This window comes from Phocoena sinus, chromosome 8, assembly GCF_008692025.1.
Source record: "Phocoena sinus isolate mPhoSin1 chromosome 8, mPhoSin1.pri, whole genome shotgun sequence".
NCBI classification, from domain to species: Eukaryota; Metazoa; Chordata; class Mammalia; order Artiodactyla; family Phocoenidae; genus Phocoena; species Phocoena sinus.
The window spans coordinates 70,708,897-70,736,198 of record NC_045770.1 but is presented as its reverse complement, the minus strand read 5'-3'; the positions used below and the strand labels follow the sequence as shown (position 1 = coordinate 70,736,198).

Sequence of the window (27,302 nt, the reverse complement as noted above, 5' to 3'; positions counted from 1 at the left end):
TCTTCCATCTTCTCACATTAAAGAGGCAATGGTTTTTGTCCCAGTGGTGGCATGAGAGCAGTAATGTAGGGAAATGAGAATTATGTCTTGTGTAGCAGAGTATTTTTCCTAAGTGTATCTACACACGTGTAGACACAGACACAGACACGCACACACAGAGTCCCATCAATCTCATTGTGAATCAGAAAAAAAAAAAGAGGAAAATTAGGAAAATTCTAGGACAAAAAGTATACAGGAATTGGTGGTTGATTGGAGTTGGGGGAAATGGGAAGGTACTAGCACCAGAGAAATATATTTCACCCCAGGTATTTAACCCCTTTCCATTTTATGAAGTATCTTTTTTCAAATGAGTTAAGTGTGAAGGCAAAGTAGTGAAACTGACATGGTATGAGAGAAGTGAATGCTAACTATCCCATTTTACAGATGAAATAACAGGAGACATTTATGTTCCTCATAGAATAGACCTGAGCTCAGTAATTGGAAACTCTGACTTAAAGTGAAAGCTCTGTCACCAACTTGTCATGTGGTCCTAAGTGAGTTATGTGCCTGTAAACTTGGGTACATCTCATCCTGGTATTCCTATTTTTCACTTAGTAAGTGAGGCACTCTGAGAGATGCCAGGCCAGATCTTGTCTGGACTTCACAGTGAAATCTTTAAATTGTTATGAAAGACATACAGTAAAAGGATAAGCAGGATCTCTCTACATGATTTTCTTCATTTGTTTCTGTGTTTTTGAGAGTGAGCAGAAGACTTAATTATGTCTGGGAAGAACTAATCCATAGTGTATGACTGAGCTCCCTGAGGACATGCAGTGTGTCCATATATTGAGTGTGATGATGGGGTAGCATTGCCAAGGTCATATACCCTTAAGACATTCTTCTTTAAAAAGTGAGTGGTTATATTAGCCACCAGGTCATCTGAGTAAGTTGTGACTTGGGCACATTTCAACGAAATCTCAGGGAAAAAGCAAAAAGGGAAGTACATTTATAGAAGACATATCCCATCTAGGAAGCATTTTCTTATCTCTAATCCTCACAAAAACCTTAGGAGTTAAGTGGCAGCATCCCCAATTTCTATATATATTCTTTATTTCAGAAAATTGGATTACATAGTTTTATAAAATTTTCTTCATCTCATGTATTTCACACAAAGCTGTAATTATTTGTCTCTTTTACTAGGTTGTGAACTCCTTGAAGTCACCAACTCTATGTCATTCATTTTTGTTTTTCCAGTGCTTAACACAGAGCAAACATTCAGTAAATGATGAGCTGTTGATAATGCAGCTGTTATTTTTATAATCTCATCCTAAGTACATATTTGCACAACAGGCCGTGTCAATTCATCTAAGTAACTTGGTGTTATTTGCCTGATACTTTAAATTACAGAGCTCCATTACTGAAGTCATTATTTGTGGTTAAGAGGGAGTGGTACAGAGAGTGGTAACAAGAAGAGTATCTTAAAATGAGTATCAAAACAGATCCTCTTTAGATGTCTTTAGATTTATCTTGATTTAATTACCTAGAACAAGTACAAAGAACAACCCCATCTCTTTTGCCTATCAGTTTACCCTATAGAAAATAGTAGATTTATTTTAAAAATTTATGGTCTTAAAAAATCAGTACTTATTTAGAAACTTTTGTTAAATGATTGCTTTAAAAATGTACTGCCACTTTATTTTGTGAGCAGAGTTCAGGGAGAAAAAACTCAGCAGGGATGGAATCCTCTCCTTATTCCAGATATGATAATGCAACTGCAAATGTTGAGACTATTCTAAATATAATATTTATCTCACAGTGAATCCAAATTGTCAGTTGCTGGAGATTTGGGATTGTGCTTTGTTGTTCTGAATCCCCAGAGATTCCAATTCATGTTATGTATCCTGTGGGCTCTCAAAAATGTTAATTATATTGGTGGAGAATTGCATGTATCATTCTCAAAAAAAAAACCACTCTACAATAACTAAACCTTAATTTTTAAGTTAAATTCTAGTTTCTAATTTATCCTTACATTAAAAAAATATTTTATTAAAAAAATAAGAAATCCAAAAGCATTGAGAATCTTTTTAGTAAGATAAAACATTTTATAGAATTATTAAAAAAATTCTTTTTGCGCAAAATTTTTTGTGAGCTTATCCTCATTTAACACAGTTGCCCTTTAGCCCAGCAGTTATTGAATTTTAGTGTGCACAGGAATCACCTGGGGGCTATGCTTTAAAATAAATTCCTAGGCCATGCTTTTGGAATTACAGAATCAATAGGAATGGGTGGGGCCTCTTTTAAATTTTTTTTGTTTTAATAAGGAACCTGGTACTTCTGAAATAAGGGGTCTGAGGATTATGTTTTGATGATCACTTTTTTCTCCAGTCCTTCTTACACAAGACCTTCTCTGACTTTTGTTATTAAGCTGATATCATATATGTCTGAAATCAGTCAGGCTGCAAGAAAAAAAGGGATATTAAAAAATACATTAATAGGTGTTATTTCCAAGAAGTATGTTTTGCTAAGAAAGCAGGAGAAGAAAGAAGAAATAAAAGAGAACAAGTTTATTAAGTGAAAAGTTACAAAATATATTGCAAATTTTTTTTTGGCCTATTGCTAAATTTTTGTTTGATTCTGGTAAAGTGGACAAGTTGCCTTATGTTGTGTTTATGAAGTATATGAAATTTTTCTGTAATCAAGACCTCAAGATACAAGAGTTTTGGGGATTAAGTCACATGGTAGTAATTCTATAAATAGGTTTTGGAGGTTTGAGATCTATATTTTGGTCTTGGTTCATAGCAATAAGCTGCCTTTGTAAAGTGGAAGGCACGTTGTCTTCTCAATAATCTCATTCATTTTTCATGTAGGTACTATTTTTATACTGACCATTTTTTTTTATGGGTTTTCTCAGTTGTGAATATGTATCAAACTTAGTCAATTCTATCTCTGATTTACTATTCCGCTACATACGCTGGCAGAGGTGAACTCGCAGGCCTAGGAAATGCAACATTAATTCCTCCTCTTCTGACCCAGAAATACCTTGATCCTGACCATCTGTAATGTGTGAAAGTAGGCTTAGGAAATGTTACATTAAAGTTTAAGGGTATACTTCCAGTGGGTGTGGATAAAATATAAAATTGTAGAATGTTGAAGTGGTAGTGAGTTTAGAGGTGAACTGGTACAACAGTTCTTGAACACCATCTGCAGCTAGGTGGGCTTTAACAGTCACCTCTGGAGCTTTCAAAAAACTGGAAACTCTTGGCCCACTCAAGAAGATTCCAGTTTAGTACGTTTTGGGATGGGGCCTAGAAATTCAAATTTGATAAAAGCTTTCTAAGTGATTATATAATCAGTTAAGTTTTGATACAACTTTAAACTTAGGGTAAGAATTCTTTCTACAGCATCCCTGGCAAAGAGTCATCCAGTCTTAACTTTGACAAACTCAGGAACAGATCTATTTTTTGCGAGGCAACTTATTATATTGCTTTTAAAGATTTGTCTGGACTGAGCTAAAATTCACTACCTTGTAATTCCCACCCACTAGTGTTATTTTTTTATTTTGGAAAGAAGAAAGAGTAACTTTCAATCACATTACACTCACTGTGCTAGATATTACCTTTCCTTTGTGGGCTTGAAAATATTAAACTAGATAGTTTCCTTAGCTGCAAAATGGATTATCAGAGTAGATAAGCAGTTATCAAAATGGGGTCTGTATGGGGACCCCTGACACACTTTCAAGGGGTCTAAAAAATCAAAACTATTTTCATCATAATACTAAGATGCTATTTATCTTTTTCAAAGTGTTGCCATTTACACTGAGGATGCAAAGCAATTTTGGGCAGGACTGCTGGTGCCTTAGCACAGATCAAGGCAGTGGCACCAAATTTTGTTAGTAGTCCTTGCATTTTTTAGAATAATCACCATTCACAGAAAAAAAATCTAGTTTTGCTTAAGAATGTTGCAGATGAAGCAGTACAAATTATTGATTTTATTAATTCTTGACCCTTAAGTATATTTTTAATAGTCTGTGATGAAATGGGAAGTATGAATAAAGCACTTATGCTGCCTACTCAAGTACTGTAGTTACCTTGAGAAAAAATCACTTGCATGATTGAGTTTCAAGCTGAACTAACTGTTTTTTTCATAGAACATCATTTTTACTTGAAAGAATGACTAACAGACACACAATGGTTATTCAAACTGTGGATACTTGGCAGACGTATTCTCAAAAATGAGCAAAGTGAGCCTCCCATTTTAGGAAAATCAACTGACACTATTTGTTGTCAATAATAAAATTTGAGCTTTCAAGAGAAAATTAGTTGTTTGGAAAACTTGTATCCACTACCATGAGGTTGATGGCTTTCCAATATTTAAAAACTTTTCTAAGATTGGTGATATTAACAATTGGTGATATTAACAAATGTGATTTTTTAAAATATTGAATAATGAAATACATCAACGTTTTGAAGATCTGCACAATTCAAGTGAACCAGTATTCTCCAAATGAACCAATGTATGATGTTGCAAAAACATGCATGGGTAAAAGATGCATTTAAAGACCAGTGGTTTTTTGTTTGTTTGTTTGTTTGTTTGTTTGTTTGTTTGCAGTATGCGGGCCTCTCACTGTTGTGGCCTCTCCCTTTGAGGAGCACAGGCTCCGGATGCGCAGGCTCAGTGGCCATGGCTCATGGGCTCAGCCGCTCCGCGGCATGTGGGATCTTCCTGGACCGGGAACGAACCCGTGTCCCCTGCATTGGCAGGCGGACTCTCAACCACTGCGCCTCCAGGGAAGCCCAAGACCAGTGGTTTTTAAAGTAACAGAATATAAAAAGTTAATTGATATTCAGGTTTCAGATTCCATATTGCACTTAACCTTTGATAAACTATTACTTGTCAAATTTTGATATAGTACTAAAGAAGAATAGCTACAATTATCTTGAAAGGCTGTTAAAAAATCTGCCTCTTTCCAACTTCATATCTGTGTGAAGATGGATATTTTTCACATACTTCTGTCAAACCAACATATCACAACAGATTGAATGCAATAGCACCTATGAGAATCCAACTGTCTTTTATTGAACCAGGCATTTGAGATACTTAAAAATGCAAAACAATGCCAGTCTTCTAATTTTTTCGTTTTGTAAAATATGCTTGTATTTTAAAATTATGTTATTTATGTTACCATGTAATAGGTTCATCACGAAATGATTATTACTTAATCATTTATTTTATTTTAAATGAATTAATAACTATTTAAATTTTTTCTTAGCTTTAGTTTCAGATATAATAACTATTGGTAAATATAACCATAGCTCTTTGGGACTCTGAATAATTTTTAGAAATGTAAAGGAGTCCTGAGACCAAAGAGTTTGAGGATCACTGGATTAGATGATCTCCAAAGTTCAGTCCAACTAACCACCTTTAGAGCATGCAACCATTTTAATGTAACATGTTTCCTCTAAAATTTCTTAGCCATTCTCTTATGAATGCTTGTCAACATCCCTTCTAAACTGTGGCCCTTAATACTGGAATCATATTGAAGGTGTAGGTTGAGCAGCATAGAATATATAAATAGGCAACTAGCAGTATGCTTCAGTAGTAACTATCTTTGGAGATTTTTTAAAATAGGGGAAATTCCTATTTCTTTGAGGAAATAGGTTTTTGTTCCAGGAAAGCGGAGTGGTACACTAGGTAGCATCTAAGTTGTTTTCCTTGATACATCAGAAATACTCTTACTTTGCCTTAGAAGATGTAAATATCAATAAGTGAAACCTCATTTTCCCCTTCACTATTGTGATATTCTTAATTATTAGTAATTGCATTTTAAAAAAACTGTGCATTAGCTTAGTATCAGTTCCTTTGCAAGATGAATTTCATATTTCATTTTCACATTTCATAGTTCAAATTCTACATAATTTAGTATAATTATTAAGAGGAAAAGGAAAGCTAAGAATGATGGAGTTCAAGAAATATGGCTTCAGCCTAGCATTGCTATAAAGAAGAAAAGATAATATTATGGAGGGTTTTGCATTTTTTTTTTAATTGATGCAACTTGGGAGAGAATAGCAGTTTTGATGCAAAAATCACATCTGCAGGAAAACTCATTTGTATTTGCATACAGGATAGTTTTTAATGTCTCTATAATTTTTGTTTTGATGTATGAAACACCAGGCATTGATGTCTTTCCAAAAGTTAGTTGAGAAAATAAATGCTTTAAATGTAGTTGTTTTAACTCAGTGGCTCATTATGTATAACATAACATTATTAAACCAAAGAATCAATCCTTGAGTTGAGTTTTAAACATGTGATGCTACAATTTAATATAAAGGTGGACAAAATTTTGTTACAGGTGTTTTTGGAAGCATTTTGGTACTTTAAAAAATGCCTTAGGTTATTGACTCTCAGAGTTGGAAGGTCATTTAATCCAACCACCCACTTGAACCTTCTTGCTTAGAAAAAGAAAAGAAGGGATGGGGATTAAAAAGAGAAATGGGTGTGGTTTAGAGACAGCTTTAAGCAGGATTTTAAAATTTAGCTTGAAAGCTTTTAAAGTCTAATTAGGGAGGTGGCAGTGTTTTTATTTTCTGTTTACCTTTGCTCTGTTACCTATTTTTGGTAGAGGGGGACATACTTTGTGAAAATCTTTATGGCTTCTTCATTTGATGTCAAGATACTTGTTTGAAGTTGCCTTGTAATTCAGAGGTTTTTCTTTTTGTAACTAATATTAATATTTGGCTTTTGCTGCTAGATTAATAGCACGTTAGTCTGGATTTGGTGACTACTTTTGAATGTATAAGTGATATAGTGAATTTTAGAAATAACTTTTTTGTTTTGGGACAAATTAGACATGTTAAGGATAAAAAAAATCTAAATAACACCAACTCATAAGAATAAGAAAGTAAAAACAAGCCCATATCTCACTCAGTGTTAACATTTTTGTTAAATTTTACTTTACTTTGTGTGCATGTGTGTATATACACATTTGATTTTCTATAAATTAGCTCTTATTATACATGTTATTTTTTTATTCAACAATATTTTGTGGCCATCTTTTAATGCATTAAATATAGATTTATATCATAATTTTTAATGATTACAGAGTACTGTTATATATATGTACCATAATTTACTTACGCAGTTAGTAGGTTATTTCCAATTTGGGGCTATTAGAAAAATGCTGTAATGAACATGCATATTACATGTATATGTCTTTTAACATTTTTGTGATTAGTTCCTTAGGATAATTTTGGAAATAGCCTTTCAAACTCAAAGGATATTGATGTTAAAAATATTAACACTCTCTGGGGCTTCCCTGGTGGCGCAGTGGTTGAGAGTCTGCCTGCCAATGCAGGGGACACGGGTTCGTGCCCCGGTCTGGGAAGATCCCACATGCTGCAGAGCGGCTGGGCCCGTGAGCCATGGCCGCTGAGCCTGCGCATCCTGAGCCTATGCTCTGCAACGGGAGAGGCCACAACAGTGAGAGGCCTGCGAACCGCAAAAAAAAAAAAAAAAAAAAGTATATATATATATATATATATATATATATATATATAAACACTTTCTGTCAAATTACCATTCAGAAAAGTTGTACCCAATTTATAATCCCATGAATGGTACCTGAAAGTGTTTATTTTTCCACATCCTCATAAATGCTAGTTTTTGTCCAGTTTACAAGATATGTTGCCAATATTATAGGTGAAAATACTTTATTTACATTTACTTGATTATTAGGGAGACTCATATTTTTGTTATTGGACATTTGTATTTCTTCATTTGTAAATTTACTCTTTGTATTCTTTGTGCATTTTTATATTGAAGAATTTGTAGCAATGCACTTTTTCTTTTAACATCTTTATTGGAGTATAATTGCTTTACAATGGTGTGTTAGTTTCTGCTTTATAGCAAGGTGAATCAGCTATACATATACATATATCCCCATATCTCTTCCCTCTTGCATCTCCCTACCTACCACCCTCCCTATCCCATCCCTCTAGGTGGTCACAAAGCACCAAGCTGATCTCCCTGTGCTATGCGGCTGCTTCCCACTAGCTACAATGCACTTTTTATTTAGTAAATTAAGAATATGCAAAAGATTTGATAACCAAATAATATGGAGGATGTCAGCACCATGGTCAGATGTAATAGTTTGTTGTCCAGTTTGGATTATTATTATTTTTAAAAAATATTTATTAATTAATTAATTTTTGGCTGCAACAGATCTTAGTTGCGGCATGCGGGATCTTTGTTGAGGCATGTGGGATCTTAGTTCCCTCACCAGGGATTGAACCTGCATCCCCTGCATTGTAAGGTGGATCCTCTACTACTGAACCACCAGGGAGGTCCCCACGGTTGGATTACTGATTGTTTGAAAAGTCTTTTAGGACAAAGGCCATGATTTAAAAATATTTATTTATAAATTGAGATGTAATTGACATATAGCATTGTATTAGTTTTAGGTGTACAGCATAATGATTTTCTTTATTTAAAAAATTTGTGACTATATTGTCCAGTGAAATCTTTAACCCATGATCAATATTTGCTGAATGAATGAATGAACTAGTAGAGGAGTAGAACAATCCATGGTGATTGGGTATTCTGAAGATTCATTTTACTAAACATATTGTGATTTTCCAGATCAGATGGTATTTCTTTCTCTATCTTCTTACTTTTGTGCTGCCCTCAGGACCAAAGTTGCCAATTTTATTTTGGAAATGTTTTCTTCAGCTTAAACTTTTCTGGTTCTTGAAGAAGTAGATTACTTCAAGTTGTGTGCTAATTCTTGTGAGTTGATTCTTAATTCTTTGCCCATCATAAAATATTGCTTGTTTATTCCTAAATTCTCTACAGGAGGAAGTATGCATTAAAGTCTTTTTTTAAAAATTTTATTGGAGTACAGTTAATTTACAATGTTGTGTTAGTTTCAGGTGTACAGCAAAGTGATTCAGTTATAGATATACATATATTCATTCTTTTTTAGATTCTTTTCTCATATAGGTTATCACAGAATATTGAGTAGAGTTCCCTGTGCTATACAGTAGGTCCTTGTTGGTTATCTGTCTTATACATAGTATTGTGTGTGTGTTCATCCCAAGCTCCTGATTTATCCCTCCCCCGACCTTTCCCCTTTGGTAGCCCCAAGTTTGTTCTCAATATCTGTAAGTCCGTTTCTGTTTTGTAAATAAGTTCATTTGTATCTTTATTTTTTAAAATTGGATTCCACATATGAATGATATCATATGATATTTGTCTTTCTCTGTCTGACTTCACTTAGTGTGTTTTTTTTGTTTTTTTATAATAGTGAACTGTGATTTTAGAAGCTTATACTTTTAAATTTGTTTGCTGAAAAATTCACCAATAGTATAAATCAGTTGATAATGAGATTCAGAGTTACTTTTCAAGTATGCAGCAAGAGACTTCCCTGGTGGCGCAGTGGTTGAGAGTCCGCCTGCCGCTGCAGGTGGACATGGGTTCATGCCCCGGTCCGGGAAGATCCCACATGCCGCGGAGCGGCTGGGCCTGTGAGCCATGGCTGCTGAGCCTGCGTGTCCGGAGCCTGTGCTCTGCAACGGGAGAGGCCACAACAGTGAGAGGCCCACGTACCGCAAAAAAAAACCCACAACAAATAAAATACGCAGCAAGACTGGACTTATATGACAAATGAGATTTATTGACTTCATATTGACGAATGTTAAAATACTATTTGCCCTAAATCTCTGGAATCTGACTTATTCTAAATTTAAAATATCTCCAGAGTTAGAGATCTGAACTGAAAAAGATGAGACATACATCAGTCACAATATTATCTGGATGCCTTTTATTTTGTCCTCCATTGTTTAAATGGAAGTGAAGAAATGGGATGTATAATATTTATTGCATAATTCCAATTCATGGTTTTAAAAGAATAGTTGCTAGAAAGACAAGGTGAGATCCTTTTAAAAGTATGTGAGCACTTAAGAACACTTAGATTCTTCCAGACTTTAGGCTTTTGGATATACAGCATTTTGCTAGAGATTTACTTTATGGATAACTTCAGTTATAATTTTTAATTCAGGGTCAGATAAAATGTGAGAATAGCTTATATCAGAACCAGAATTCTTTTCTGGCTTTGACTAGTACACAGAGTGTGTCCACATTGGGTTGTGTGGTGTCCCAGGTAAAATTGCTCTACTGAATCCCGAAACATCAGAAAGCCATGAGGAGGTAAAGGGTATAACACCAAAAATAAATGACAGAGCTACCTTCCTCAGGGCGGACTCTCTTGTACTTCTCGCATGCAATAGAAATAGCCATTGCAGAGTTGCTAGAAACTGGTGAAATTTGATTGGGGAAGCCTGAGGCACCATTTCCTACAGAGAGAAAGAGGTCTGGTGAGGAAACGTATGGATACTTAAAGCTGTCCAAATGTCCAGGACTTTTAATCTATCAATCCTGACTAGAAAATAGAATAATTATATGGGTCACTTAGGCAAAAGCATGTTATTGGAGCTGGGGAAGGGCTGAGTTGTATATTTATTTTATATCTCAACTTAATTTCAGAGGCCAATACCTAATCTATTATGGCCATTTGTTCTATAAATGCAATATTGGGAGTAGTAGTTCCTATAAATGATGTTGAACAAGATCTATGTTTTTTTTTTTTTTTTTTTTTTTTTTTTTTCTTTTTTTATGCTGTACGCGGGCCTCTCACTGTTGTGGCCTCTCCCGTTGCGGAGCACAGACTCCGGACGCGCAGGCTCAGCGGCCATGGCTCACGGGCCCAGCCGCTCCGCGGCATGTGGGATCCTCCCGGACCGGGGCACGAACCCGCGTCCCCTGCATCGGCAGGCGGACTCTCAACCACTGCGCCACCAGGGAAGCCCGATCTATGTTTTTTGAAATGAATTTTCTTTAAATCTAGTTAGCTAACTAACTAGGTTAGTTAACTAACCTAGATGTTTACTGGCTGTATTTAAAATATGTGGATTGAATCAAACCAGTCCCCAGAGTCTAGGAAAGTTTCTGACCTAAATTAGGAACCCAAGCTCCATTATTATTTTCACTTGAACACTACTCATAGCCATCCTAACTTTTTGGAAAGAGTAAGGCCTTTGCAACAAAGTTTCTTTGTTTTCATGGAACCAAAAATGTGCTGTATTTAGACCAAACAATAAAAATAAACTACCAAACTACTTTCTAATGCATGGGGGTTCTGGAGAGAGGAAACCATAGATATTTAGAGGCATAAAGTGAGTCATTGTGCTAGTTAAAACTTTTTACAAGGCTAGCTCTGTATGTTTGAGTTGCATCTGTTACCTCTTCAGCCAGAACTAAAGTGTGTGCAAGGAAAAGAATTTTGAATTGAATTGTGACTCATACAGAATGCATTGTATATAGCCTAAGCATCTAAATGGATTCCACATCTTGGGCAGAACTAAAACTGCATCTTTTCGTATTTAGTCTACCTTCAAGGTATTCCTGTTGGACATATCCAAGGTATTTTCTGTGAATCTAATTCGTTTTAACTTGCAGACATAAACAGTTTTTCAAATGTAACTTGTAAGCCTTTATTCCCTTAAAATTTTTTCTTGCTTTTGTTTTTACTTATTCATATTTTTAAACACCACTTTATTACTGACAGTATTTTAAAAGCCATAATTGATGGAGATGTTGTATTCTTCGATGAAGAACAATGAACGAATTGTTTCTTTTGGTATTATCATCTTGGAAAAAGTTGTTTGAGTAGACAACTGACCGAGTTAAAAAATAGTATAATTTGTAGCCAGAATGTATTCTTTAATAAAGCAAGTAAATGCAATTTACTAATCCTTTTTCATTTCCTTTTTTGTCTAAACTTTCAGGTCACTTTCATGAATTCAAAGGCAATTTACCAGTGATTTCTGGGTGCTGGAGCTGATTTTTTTGTGCGTATTTGTAAGTATTGGCTTATTTATTACCCTTACTACTCTTCTCATTGTGTGATGAGAACAGTTACAGTGTTTTTAAAGTGTTATTAGTTTTTTGTAAGTGTTTTCTTAAAAGGAGTGTAGAAAAATATCAGAGGGTGAAAAAAGCCTCTGTTATGATTTCCAGTGAAATAACACAATGGCAGGGCCAATTACAAGAGGCTGAAACAATAAATATCTTACTTTTTGAAGATGGGGCTCAATTGTAGGAATGGATTATTACCTTAAAGGGGCTAGTCTATCTGCACATGAATAATTTACCTTGATAACTTCTTATAGTCTTCTGGTTGTCTGGACTTGAAAAGTTCTACGTGCCTGTGCTCATTGAAAAGATGTGAGATGATACAGAATACAAAGAGCTGTCAGTACTTGAGGAGATTATGTATTAAGGAACCAAAGACTCATTTAGTGAATGTATAATGTATATCAAAATCAGGGTATTCCTGTCTTCTTCACCATCCTCAAAATGCTATTATATTTTAAATGGTATTTTGGAGAACAAAGATAATTTTTCTCAGGAAAGAAGGTCAATTTCAAGAAAAAATATTGAATGAACTTTAATGATCAATGAAAATACTTTAAATTGTTATGTATTTATTAATATAAAAGTAGTTTAGAGTATGTGGCAGGTATTAAAAATATTTGTGTGTATATAAGACCATATTTAAGTAACTTGAGTTTGAGATATATTTATGTGTGTACATTGTACCAAACCATTGATATCTAAGGTGATCTTTACATTCGATAACCACAAAGACAGAGGAAACTTTTTCTCTGTTAGTGTACTACTATAAAGGAATTTTAGGGAATAAACTTCTAGGAAAGTATTTGAAAAAAAAGTAACATTATAAATTAGAGTTTAAGTGATTCAGTATTTAAACAGAGAGCAGTGAAAATTTATTTAAAACCAGCTTTACCTTTCTTTTAGTAGTAGCATTGATTGGGGCAGGTATTTTGAACCATCTTAAAGAAATAGATGTGAATATTTAATATAGCTTAACACAGTTTGTATATTTTTTAATGTTTTAAGAATGAATAAGATGTTATTTTTATGAGACTATCAATTCACATTGTATTATTTGAAGACTGAATTCTTATGTAAAACACAAAATATTAAACTCCATGGTTCATTTGGATTAAATATAAGCTTTTAATTTGTGCAAGGTATCACAGTGAGGATTAGGAGGCAAAGAAGATGGAGAAAGAAATGTAAAGTATCTTTGAAGGGCTCTCGAGAAAAAGGATGGTTCCAAGGAGCTGAGCTTATCCTATTAGAAATCTGTGTGAAGGGAAATAATTTTGAACTGTCCAAATCTTGTCTTTGTTGCTTTATCCTTTCTTTTACTTCCTTTCTCTCTTCTCACGTATCATTCAGTCATTTCCTATAGTAAGTTTTTAGGATGATTAATGTTTTTAAACTACAAATACAAGACAATTACCAGCATTTCAACCAAGATGGCCTTAATCAAAATATAGTCTACATTTCTCATCACCCAAAGGCTCTGTTTCCTGAATTTTTCTCTTCTCTACCGCCTCCTGCCCCCCAGCAATCCAGCAATACCCCAACCAGATATACGAGCTTTGAACAGAGGTGATCCAATTAGCTGAATTTTTTTTCTTGTGACCTGACAAAGAGAGAGGCTAAAAAATAGAAGGGGCACTGTGGGTGTAGTTTTCATATGGTTATTTCTGGAGTTCAACTTAAAAAAACCCAAAAAGCTCTAGTCAGATTTTGTGTAATCACTTAGGTAGAAGTCATAGTAATCACACAGGCCTAAAGTAATTGTTTTCCAGACTAGAGAATTTCCGTATGATAGTTTAGGGTGTGGAGTTTGTTGTTCCTTTGGTCTGTGGTCTCAAGTTTTGTTCCAGCCATCTCCTGACTATGGAACCTTCTTATTAAAGAAATGTAGCAGGATACTATGACTAAGATAAGTCAAATAAAATTAACATGGCATCCAGAATGCTTGCATTCTCACTTCTTTTAATTATTGCAGAAACTGTCTGCCACTTACACTGAATGATGAGGCAGCTAGAACAGTAGAAATATTCATCTAGTCTAGCCTAAAAACAGGCAAATGAGATCAGTGACAATGGCTTCTTTTAGGAACTTTAATTTCCATGTTTTGGAACTGCTTATTTGCTACATGATCTAAGGCAGAAAGTTATACCTCATGGCCACGGGAAGGTTTCTTAGTAAGGTATGCAGAAGCCGGTCTGTGAGATAAGGAGGTGGGATATTGTTTTGCACATCCATAATGAATAGGCCACACCAAAGGTGTGTGAGAACCGATTGGAATCTTACCTACTTACATCTACTACCTAGGTCAGAGTAGGAAAACACTGTGAAGGAAAATGGTTATCTTTTCAGAAGCTGAAAGCATCTTATTCTAGCTTTTTTTTTTCTTTTTAAAAAATAAAACTACCTTTTTTCTTTTCCCAAAGTAGGCATTGTGTAAGAAGACCTTGTTTTGCATGTTAATATCCCACATTTAATTTTTTATCTCTAATTAAAATGTAATTAATTAATTCTGTCCTTTCAGTTTTACCAGGGCAGTAAATGATTGGTTAAAAACAATGAAAATAACAACAACAAAACAGAGAATTAGATAGCCTGCTTTTTCAGGTTCCCAAGCCTTTTTAGAAATTTGATAATGAATTCCCTTTTATAAAATTCTGTCTCTGTTCATGGTCTCTAATAGCAGTTTTTTCTCTGAAAAAGTCCGGAACTATTTTATTGTCTGGTACCAAAATGATTATTGCTTAGCTCCATGCTTGAGTTAATAATGACAACAATATCTTAATTCAGCATAACACTTTTGCAGACATTAAACTGGCTAAATTTCATAAAACTCTGTGAGATGAGTAGGAATTATCCTTATTTTTGCAGAGTGGCAGGACTCAAACCAAGGGATTCATAGTATAAATTCCATGCTCTTTCCATAACACCAATCTGTCTTCTCTCAGAGAATATTTTAGCTCTCTTTCTTTTGTTGTTTGATCACTATCTCAGTCTCTACTTGGTTGCTGTACAAATATTTTTGAAAAGTTTAGGTAGAGTAAGTCAGGCAGGAGATTTTGGAGAACCTTATACCACTTTATTTCCTCATGTTCCTCGATCATTTGCTCCTCCCTGACATTCTCCTATCCCCCTATTTCCAAACTCCACATGTCATGCTTCAGCTGAAATTTTTTGAATTGCATAGATTTTTAGGAAACAAACAAAAAGAATCATGAAATCATCTCTTTGTCGTATTTTAAAATGGAGAGAAATTTGTTTCAAACTGAGCGTAGCCCAGACCAAAGCTCCCTCAGTGAGAACATCTGTGATTTTAAGGACAAGTAGGTCTAAGTGCATTATCTTTAAAAAATATTATTCCAGGCTAATCTTGACATAGAGCAGGTAAATAAAAAAGATGAGCTGTGAAAATCCACAAATAGGGCTTGAATGCCATTTTCCATGACAACGGGAGCTGCCCCATGAAAGCATTAATGCTGGGAATGTAAGGAATTTAAAATTGTGTCTTCTCAGTTTTACAGTTGTGTGCTCATGTTAATTAGAGATATACTGACATTTGAAGTATCTACATTAATACACACAGCTACTATACATTTGTGAACTGTGGCCAGAAATCTACTTTAATTGAAAGCAGTTTGCTAATCTGAATGTGTATATCCGTTACATTTTAAGCTTTAAAATTTTAATACTAGTGCCCTTAGATACTTGTTCTTTTTGCTCTCTCCACTTTCTGTTTCTAATTTATACCTGAAAGGACAGCCTGGCCTATTTTTAATCTCCTAGTGATGTTTTGGAGCAATATTGATGGAATTTTGAGAAAAAAAATGTTTTTTAATAGTGTCTTTTTACTTGCTGTACTTTGAATCTCTTTTTACTCTCTGACTTTCTAAATTGTTGGTTTTTCTTGCAAACCTTTAAGATGGCCTGCCACCGAAATAAGGTAGGATTTAGGTTTATGGAATTTGCTGCACTGGCTATATTTAAGTACTAAAGAGCTACTCTTCACAGTCATACTATGGTTTTAGCCAGAAAAGCCCAGTATTAGAGACCTTGATGAGATGAGCAGTGAAGAGGCATTTTGATTTTTTTAGTATAGCTGAATTTTGTCCTTCCCTCTTGATGTCAAGCCATGTATCTTAATTTTTGATTTGCATATATGTTCACAATAGCTTGATGACTTCTTGAGTCATCTTTAGCCCTAGAGTTTTTGCTTTGCCTGTCTTAAAGGAAGACTTTACATCTATTTTTCTGCAAGTTTGTGTTTCTTAAGAATCTGCCTGTCAGGATTTTTAACCTAATTGTTTTGTCCTTTTTTGTCTAATGAAACTCCCACACTTACTTTTTGAACTAATCCCTGTGTATTACACAAGACCAGTTAGAAAGAAGCTTCCTTTTTGTAGCACCAGAATAAACTGCTCTAAAAATTTGTAATACTCTGGACTTATTTCATTAAACCATTTTACTGGCACCATTAAACTACTAAGACCTGGGACCATTAAAACTTACTCAGTACTATTATTATTATGGCCGATTTTACCCTTTATTAATTTTTTTTCACTGTACTAAGTTCCTCTGCTCTTTATTTTTTCATGTTGCTTACTACATATTGTGCCATCACAGCACATTTGGTAATTTCAAGTTAATTGCTCAATTATCAGTGATAGTCATGAAGTACTTGAAACATGCGCAGTGGAGGATTTAAAAAATTTCGAAATAAGTTGGTGTGTCATAATCTTAAATGTGAAACATGCCAATATCTGCAGGCATAAAAATACACTGCCTGAGCTAGGCATTTCAGGCAAGGCAAAAACCTACTCTTAAAATCAGGGCTTTTGTCTGGCACTGAAGTGTTTCATCTTTGCTAATTTCAAACAACGTATCTAAATTTGATCTTGGTTTCCTTTTCAACTCTAAAAACTTGGTCGTGGTAATAAGGGAAAAGGGAAGTAAAACTGTATTGATTCTGTTCGAATGTTTAACCGGAACCTTACAGTCACGATATTCACTGTAAAGTGGAATTTGGTGTGAGGTGGATCCATATTGGATGCCAGTCAAGGAAGTTGACTTACTAAGGAAGCAGAATGGTCTCTTTATAATGTTTCTGCACACATTAAGGCAATCCTCTAATCAGAGGACAGTGTTTCAGTGAAGATAGTATGTTGATGATTTATTTATATCGAAAAACCTCATGAGAACAATGACACTTTGGGGACTTTTTCTGTATCTTACACAGTAATAGTCTAAGATGCCTTCAAGATAACTTATACATTATGGCAAAATACTTATTGTAACTCTTTTGGCAACTAGGCAAACTATCCTTAAATTTTGCATTAGTATTCAGTTTAAGGTTTTTTCTAAACGAATATAGTGCCAACAGCTCTTTTTAAGATGCTATTATGGTTCTTTCATATTTTTATAGTACTGTAGTAAAGCTTAATTTACTGGTTACATTTGAAGGTGGAGTAGAGCAGCACAGGAGTCAACATTAAAGTGATTCAGTGCCTGTTGGAGAAAAATTCTTCCTAACTTGAGATTGGAAACAACGTGGGGCTTGAGGGCTGTTTGCTAAGAACAGCTAATAAATTTGAATATTCCCCCCAAAAGCTGCTCTCTGAACTTGTTTTTAACCAAGAAGATAGGCTTAATCATTTTCCAGTATTCTTACATAAATTTTATTAATATTTAAAGGAATTAAATGCATATAGAGAAGGGGAAATAAAGCCATAATTTGAACTGAGTGGTGGTCTCAAATACGGGGAAATGAGGGAGTGTCCATAAATATACTAATTATGCACAGCTAGCTATTATTTTATAATATAATAATCTATAAAATGTGAAATATAGTCTATTTATAATTCAGGAAAAAATAAACTCATTGATTTACTCAAGCATTTAGATAGAAATATTTTTAGTAACTATTCAGTTTATAAATATTGTGTGAATAAGCAACAAAATCTAGTGCATTTTGTTGTATGCTTGTCTCTACACATCACTTTCAGCACATAGTTTTATCTGAAGTACATATTTTATGTTATCTTGGGGTATGGGTATAAATGCTTATCATTTCACCAAATTTTTGCCATCTCCTAACATTAAAATGTGAGTTAAGTATTTCCAGTGAAGATAAAAACATTTCTGCATTCTCTTCTTTCTCCCTCTCTTCGTCTCTCCTTCCCTTTTGCCTTACTCTCTCTGTCTCTCTTCATATTTCTTACTGGAGTTTTTCAAAGATGCAAGGCAATTATTGTGTAAAAAGATTAATTTCCTAAGCATTATCTTCCATGGATGACTGGCAAAAAAGACTTATTTTTAATCAGTCAAAAAGTTTGTCCACATGATGTAATTCCTGTTTTTATTATTATTTGCTTAGCAAGTGCTTGCAAGAGAAAAAAAGATGGTCCCTAACCTAAGCGTTTAAAAATTGATTGGTTACTAGACAGTTTATGTGGGTGGAGTTTTCTTTGGATACAAGCTACTGGAGTTAGCTCTTTCTCTTTCTTTTCAGCTCACATAGTTTCATATAAACTTAAGTGAATGAATTCATTAATAAAAGCAGATTTTCTATTTTTATTTCACCTTTGGGCTCTTTTATACCTTTGGAAAATACAAATACAACAAAAAAGTATGTTTGACAGTTAATTATTATTTTTACCTTTTTGACCCACGTATAGTAGATAATTAAGCAATAGCATCAATGGAATCCAGGTCTGCATCCCTATAACTGCCTACATTAGGCAGAATATAGATTATTTTTTTTCTTCAATCTGTGGCGGCTGGTAACAAGCCTATGACTTGGTTTTTAATTATTACCACTAGTGTTCTGAGTTTCATTGAACATAGTACAAAAGAAATACAGGTGTTATTCCTCTTGTGAATATTATTTTTCTTCCAATTATTACATATATATGGCATCATCAATTAGAATGGGTTGTTTTAAGGTGAGATTGGTTGCACATAATTTGATACCTGATAGAGCATCAAGTGCACACTCACTGAATGGTTGACAGCTTTAAGGGATGGAAACATTTTGGGCTTTGTCCCTGGTAGTGGCAGTATGTGGAATCCACTGTTGATTTTGTGACTAGTTACAGAGAATTTTTCCCTGGACTTGAGTCACAGAATAGATAGCTGCAAGGCAATATCTGGCGGACGGCTGAGAAAGTAAAGCATGAAAAATGTGGGTGTAAACAAGAGAGCTGAGTGTCAGAAATCTTTGAGCATCTGGAGCTTTCTGAGGAGAAGATATGGTTGAACAAATGGAAGAAATACCTGTCCCTCCAATTTCACTGCAGTAATTGAGAAGAGGAGACAAAAAGGAGAGAAATTAGTGAAATAGGAAATGACTGAAATAGGAGATTTTTGTGAAATCACAAAATGGATTTGAGGACGGTTTTTTAAAATGTGGAAATACTTGTTTGGGTCTGACAATAGTAATTTAAAAGGAGTTCTATAGTTGTTTTGTTTTTTTTTTCCCTAATCTGTTTCAATTTTATTGATTTCAATTCAATGCATTCTAAGGACAACGGTAGGAATTTTAGGAAATGGGTACCTCCCAGGTAAAAAACCAGTGAGAATAATTTTGCTTTATCTGGGTAAAGATTAATATAGAAATATATGAAAATAATCATCTATGTATCACACTCTATATTTTATATGGGATACCTTTAGAAAGGTCTCATTGTAACCATGACCAAGTAGCATCCTTATATCTTCTAGAACAAGGAATCACATGAATTAGGTTTCAATTATGGTATATGATGTTTTTAGTTTTGGAGGTTGGAAAACTCTTTGAAATCACATTTTTATAAAGTGATTTTTTAGTGTGATGTATATTCCTTCCTTTCCTTTCTCCCTCTACTTCCCTTTCTTCCTTTCCCTCCATCCTTTCTGTCCTTTCTTTCATTTAGAGATAGTTTGTTTTCAATTAGTATGTATGCTGCTTGCCAAGCTATAAAGTAATACCTAACATGTGTTCCTTAAGTTGTATGCAGGGTCACCTTTTTGATTAAGGACTAAAGAGTCCTCTTTGGGTTTCTTATATGAATAAGAGCACTCTCATCCATTTTATGCAATCAAAGAAACTGAGGAAATTTGGAATTAGTTTTACTCTTGTGAGGTGATGAAGATAAGATAATTGGAAAGAAATTATAATCTTTATTGACCCAGCAGTTTACTAAACGTGAATTAGGATTTGTCAAATTTCAAGGCTTGTTGAGTGTTTGCTCACTAAGAACAAGATAGAGGAATAATCATGGTCTAAAAGGAGAACTTTTACGTTTTCAGAAAGACTTCCTGCAGTGAGATATTCTGTGAAACCGTATACTCACAACCTTAAGGGAGGTCCTTAGTTGTGTTCTTCTGGCAAGTCTTCCACATTGAGTGAATTCGTCTCAGATCTTGATTTGGGTTGTTTCTTGAGAATAGTTTGACTTAGCGTTAAAGGGGGTTAAATATCCTATGCAACCAAAAGGGGAAAATTTATAAATTATCTCAAGGATACTAAGCAGGAGATGAAACCCAGATATGCCTGAAAGAAAGTTGTGGATTGGTCAAGGTTATGGTTATATAGAACACTGATAGAACAACAAACTATGCATCAGTTTGCAGTGTCTGGAGCGAATAGACTGCCACTCTCTCCCAACAGCACCTACCGGTGCTTTAATACTTCCCAGTTTCTCTGTCAAGAGACGAAGGTGAGGGAATCAAGTGTCTATATTTGGCAGAGAGAAGTTAAAAACAGCTGTTGTTTGTGTTGAACACCTGTGTGTTCTAGGCATTGGGCAAGGCACTTTTACCTTGTTATTTTTAATCCTTTTAACAAATCCCTCAAATCCCTGGTTGTTTTCTATAAATTCTGATTTATTTTTTTACCTTCATAGCACTTAAAATGATTAGTAGTTATCCTGTATTTGTATGTTTATGTAATGTCTATTTTCTTCACTAAACTAAAAACCCTGTCAGGGTAGAGACCAAGACTATTTTGTTCAAACCTGTATACCCAGTTTCTAGCACAGTGTATGACACGTACTAAGTTCCTAGTAGATATTTGTTGAATAAATAAATGAACAACAACAAAAACAAAAGGTAAAGGAAAGAAGGAAGGAATGCAAGGAAGAAAAAGGCAGAGCTGGGGTTCAAACACAGTCTGTTTGATTTCAGATCACATCTCTTCCCACTCTAGAACACCAGCACAGTTTCACTTCATCTAGAATATTCTTGATTATATACTTAACTGATAAAATTTCTCTAAGTTCAGCTGTCTTAGAGCCCCCCAAATCTGTTTACATCTTATTCTGAGAACTCTTACATCTTACCCTGAGACTGAATGACATGGAAAAGGCTGTCCCATCTTTTTGTCATCCTTTTGGAATATTGCAACCATTTTATGCTAACAGTTCTCTCCAGAAATACAGATTTCATATTCTAGATTGAGGGGTTTCTGTTTCTCCTACACAAGGAGAGTGTACTTCTTTCTTTCCTTCTCTGAGATTGACCCTTAATTTAGATCGTTGTGCTGCTAAATTGACTTTCAGTAATGAGCAGAGTGATTGTTGTATGCCCTGCTGAGTTTTCTGCTCGAGGAGAAGTGTGTCACTCTTACGTAGAGAGAGCCTGTGGGAGGAGTCAGGCCAACCCAAGGGGCTCTTATCCTGGCAGGTGCCAGGCACTGGGGCTTGGTTTGGTCATTCGGCAGTGACCTCTTTCCATTTACTTCATTTTTACTGCTTGAATTTTTCCTTGACAAATATCATTGTCAAGAAGTTTTTTGTTTTAATATTGGTTTTTACATGACACTATCAACCGTTTCATTTCCTTTTATTCCTGGTGTCATCTTTTTAAAAAGCCTTACTGTGTTTTTCCATTCTGTTTCCCAGGATGGGAGGAAATGTAAGAATGTAGAGAGTAAATGCAAGGTTCATAGTGTGGAAAGGTGTCATTTTAGTTAGGCTTCCAGCGATGCTATGTAGCCTTGAAAACGTACATTTTTATGGCTGTATACATGTGGTTAGTTCAAACAGGAATTGTGTATCTCCCAGGTATATTGAATGGATACATATTTAAATCTTGATGTCAACTTAAATGAGTCCTATTTAAATTCCCAAGAGGGTACAAGAAACAGATTTTTGTGATGTGAAGCAATAACCATCTTTTCTGGACCAAATGGCAATTTTGGAAGCTCTGGCCATCTGGGAATCTATCATTTGAAGCAGCCTGGCCTACTTGGAAGTTAGTATGTTAGTGAGGAGTGATCTGAGCCATTAAGGTCTTCACACTGGATGGTGTGATCAGTGGTCAATCTGACCTCCAAGTTGCCCTCTGAAAACTGTTTAAAGATGTGTATATCTGTTTTGCGGCTATGGTAAATCCTTTTTTGGTAGCAAATATTTTCTTTCAAGGAGAGGGCTTAGCTTCTGTTGGAAATTAATTCAACTCCACAAATATAATATATACTGGGTGCTGAGTGTATTCAAAACAGAACATTAGATGCTTCATTGGAAACAAATGCAAATGTACAGAGTTCCTGCCATGAAGAACCTTAGAATCTAGACATAATTATTAAACTCTCTTATTCCTTTTTGTGTTCTTGTGTCTAACTCAGTGTGTGGCTCAAAGGAGGGATTAATAAATGTTAATTAAGTTGAATTGATTATTGCAGAGGAGATATGTAATTCCCTATGCAGAATATGTTAAATGCCTTAGTAAAATAAAAAATTGTATCTGCAGAGCTTGTAAGAATTAAAGATACATCCCTTAAGAAGGACCTTAATTTAGGAAGCAGACTTTTTGATATTCTTTGAAAGTTGAATAGAATTTTATCAGTGGAATAGGAGATGCAGAGAGAGGTGCATCCTGGTAGTGAGAGGGCTAGCACAAGCATGGGTATGGGACCGATGGAAGGAAACAGGGAAGTATGGGATAGAGAACAATGAGAAGCCCAGTTTGACTGAGGTATAGGGTATCTATAAGCTAGAAAACTTAGTGTGATCATATCATTGTGGTCCATAAGGCTAAGCTAAGGTATTTGGTAGATCTTAGGGGGCCATCAAACCAAATAGCTGAGCAGTATGGCAAGAGCTTTGCTTTTGCAAAATTTTTGAAAAATTAGTTCAGCCAGCAGCTTGTAGAGTAGATTAGAGGAAAAAAAAAAGACTTTAACTAGAGAAACACCTTGTAAGATACTTCAAGCAGGAGGTAAGAGGTTTAAACAAGAGTGGGTATTTTGAGAACAGAATGTTAGGAACAGAAAGAAGAGACTTCGCCAGTGTGGCATCAGTAAGACTGGATTATATGTGGTGGGGAGCATGAGGAAAAGAAAGGAGTCAAAATTACTCATTGCTTTTTCCTGTTCCTGTTATTCATCACAGCACTGAATTTTTGAAAAGGCAGAGGGAAAATATCTTGCTAATTATCTCTTGTCAACGCTCAAATCCCTTGCATCTCATTGGTTAGATTCCCACTGAAAATTGAGGATACTTTTTCTTCCCATGGAGGCCTGGAAGGAAGATGTGTTTTTAAAGGAATGAGAATATACTTAAAGATAAAATTACTTGGATGATTTAAAGGCATAACATAAACACAGAAGATATTAACACTAGGAGCTCAATCAAGTGCACAGGCAGGACCTTGTTGATTTCGGGGGCATAAGGTAAAACTTGGCTACCATGAGTGAGAATAGTGAAGACACTGGAGATTATGACATTCCTATCAGGTGGCTTTCACATAGGGATTAGTACCTGACATCTGTGAGGAATAAAACGGGTATGCACAGATAAAATGATGAGTACAACTCCCTGGTTATATTGCTACATTCTGTCCTCCACAGAAGGTATAGTCACAGCAAATATCATGCTTTGGATATAGGGCCTCTCTACTTGTCTCTTTCAAGGGAAAAGGAAATAGTGCAGGAAAATACACTCATGAGTAAGAAAAGACATTGAAATAAGATTTAAAAAATAGACTTTTTCAAGAAAATGGGATAAAGTCAAGTTGATTTTGAAAAGGATCCTTATCATTCTCATTACCTTATCATTCAGACTAACACTAACATGTATTAATTCATTTATTCATTCACTCAATAAGAATATGAATTCAGGACTCTTCTGGACATGAGGTGGAATTTAAAATGGTAAACGAAGAATTAGTCATCAGGAATTTATTATAATCTATTGTAGGAGGAGATGAAATATACATATATGAAAAAGAACAAGAAAGTAACTGGTATGAAACCTAGTAATTCGGGCTTCCCTGGTAGCGCAGTGGTTGAGAGTCCGCCTGCCGATGCAGGGCACACGGGTTCGTGCCCCGGTCCGGGAAAATCCCACATACCGCGGAGCGGCTGGGCCCGTGAGCCATGGCCGCTGAGCCTGCGCGTCCGGAGCCTGTGCTCCACAACGGGAGAGGCCACAGCAGTGAGAGGCCCGTGTACCGCAAAAACAAACAAACAAACAAACAAAAAACACCGAGTAATTCATCTCTGGGAAGTGCTTTGCCCATTGTTTCTTCTTGGAGACCTATGGTAGCTGTTCCTGTCCATTCAACTGTCTGTACCTTACCCTGCTGACAAACTGAGCCCCTTGCCAGTACTTCATCAAAGGGTGCTCTTTCATAACCTGTGTATGACTTAAATATCTGTCTCATTTGTGCTTAGCAAGTTGTTCATATTATGTAGTGCATAATAGGTTCCAGTAAAATGCTTTTTGAATGAATGACAGAAACTCTACCTCTCATGCATTCTATCAATTAAGATATTTGGTGTTAAAAAATCTTCTTTAATAATTTATGTATCTTATGGGAAAGTTAAAATCTATTACTTTTTCACATCTTAAGCTTTTTATATGCCTTTAAATTTTAAAACTCCAAAACAACTTTTGAGTACCTTCTGTGAAGCAGAACTGTATTAGTTACTTCATATTAGTTTAAAAATATACCGTGTGGAATTCCTGCCACCCCTGGATACTGCTGTGTAATAGCTGTGATCTTAGGCAAATCATAGAGCCTCTTGGAGCCTTAGCTTCCTCACCTGTAAAGTGAGAATATTACCTACTGCATGTTCTTTTAATAGCTTTATTGAGATATAATTGGCATATAATAAACTGCATACATTTAAAGTGTTTAATTTGATGTTTTGATATACATATACGCCAGTGAAGCCATTTCCACAGTCAAGGTAATTTACATATCCATAACCCCTAATGGTTTCTTAATGCCCCTTCTGAGTCCCTTACTCCTACCCCTCCTGAGTCCCTTACTCCTACCCCTCCTTGATCTGTTTTCAGCCTCATCCCCAGGCAGTCACTGATTGTTGCCACTATAGATTGCATTAAAAGTTTTGCTTTATGTAAGTGGAGTCACACGTTATGTACTCTTTTTTGTCTAGTTTCTTTCATTCTGCATAATTATTTTGAGATTCACTCATGGGCATGTCAATAACTTATTTTTTAAATTGAGGAGTAGTAAGTATTTCATTGTATGGATATACCACAATTTGATTATCCATTTAGGTTCTTTCTAGTTTTTGGCTATTACAAATGAAGCTGCTTTGGACATTTGTCTTTGAGTGGACATATGCTTTGTTTTCTTTTGGGTAAATACGTAGGAATGGAATGGCTAGTTTACCTAGGTGCATGTTTAACTTTATAAGAACTGCTGATTTTTCCAAAGTGGTTTACCGTTTTACATTCCTACTAGCAATGTGTAAGAGTTCCAGCTGTCCCACATTCTTAACAACACTTTGTATGTTTAGTCTTCAATTTTAGCTATTCAAGTGGTTTGTAGTGGTGGCTCATGGTTTTAATTTTTATTGCCCTAATGACTGATGATGTTGGGCTCTTTTCATGTGCTTGTTTGTCATCATGTATCTACTTTGTTGAAGTGCATATTAAATCTTTTGCTGTTTTTTTTAATTGGGGTTGTCTTCTTTTTTATTGAGTTGTAAGAGTATTTTTATATATTTTTTAAAAATACAAGTTATTTATCAGATAATGTTATGTATATATTTTTTACTGGCCTGTGGCTTGCCTTTTAATTTTAAGTGTCCTTTGAGAGCAGTGTTTTAAATTTTGAAAAAGTCCAATTTATTACTGTTCTTTTCTTTTTTTTTAACATCTTTATTGGAGTATAATAGCTTTACGATGGTATGTTAGTTTCTGCTTTATAACAAAGTGAATCAGCTATACATATACATATATCCCCATATCTCCTCCCTCTTGCGTCTCCCTCCTACCCTCCCTATCCCACCACTCTAGGTGGTCAAAAAGCACTGAGCTGATCTATCTGTGCTATGTGGCTGCTTCCCGCTAGCTAGCTATTTTACATTTGGTAGTATATATATGTCCATGCCACTCTCTCACTTCGTCCCAGCTTACCCTTCCCCCTCCCTGTGTCCTCAAGTCCATTCTCTATGTCTGTGTCTTTATTCCTGTCCTGCCCCTAGGTTCTCCAGAACCATTTTTTTTCTTTTTTAGATTCAATATATATGTGTTAGCATACGGTATTTTTTTTTTCTCTTTCTGACCTACTTCACTCTGTATGACAGACTCTAGGTCCATCCACCTCACTACAAATAACTCAATTTCATTTCTTTTTATGGCTGAGTAATATTCCATTGTATATATGTGCCACATCTTCTTTATCCATTCATCTGTCGAGGGACACTTAGGTTGCTTCCATGTCCTGGCTATTGTAAACAGAGCTGCAGTGAACATTGTGGTATATGACTCTTTTTGAATTATGGTTTTCTCAGGGTATATGCCCAGTAGTGGGATTGCTGGGTCGTATGGTAGTTCTATTTTTAGTTTTTTAAGGAACCTCCATACTGTTCTCCATAATGGCTGTATCAATTTACATTCCCACCAACAGTGCAAGAGGGTTCCCTTTTCTCCACACCCTCCCCAGCATTTATTGTTTGTAGATTTTTGATGATGGCCATTCTGACTGATGTGAGGTGATACCTCATTGTAGTTTTGATTTGCATTTCTCTAATGATTAGTGATGTTGAGCATCCTTTCATGTGTTTGTTGGCAATCTGTATATCTTCTTTGGAGAAGTGTCTATTTAGGTCTTCTGCCCATTTTTAGATTGGGTTGTTTGTTTTTGATATTGAGCTGCATGAGCTGCTTATAAATTTTGGAGATTAATCCTTTGTCAGTTGCTTCATTTGCAAATATTTTCTCCCATTCAGAGGGTTGTCTTTTCGTCTTGTTTATGGTCTCCTTTGCTGTGCAAAAGCCTTTAAGTTTCATTAGGTCCCATTTGTTTATTTTTGTTTTTATTTCCATTTCTCTAGGAGGTGGGTCAAAAAGGATCTTGCTGTGATTTATGTCATAGAGTGTTCTGCCTATGTTTTCCTCTAAGAGTTTTAT

General features: G+C 35.2%; 1 protein-coding gene across 3 annotated transcripts in view; it reads left to right on the top strand.

Moving 5' to 3' along the window:
• Window positions 1-27,302, top strand: part of SOX6 (SRY-box transcription factor 6) — a 624,715-nt gene that overhangs the window by 88,449 nt on the left and 508,964 nt on the right. For all 3 annotated transcript variants that reach the window (XM_032641113.1, XM_032641114.1, XM_032641112.1), the window contains exon 2: window positions 11,817-11,889. The gene's annotated coding sequence lies outside the window, so the exon portion shown is untranslated. The remainder of the gene's footprint in view (window positions 1-11,816; window positions 11,890-27,302) is intronic.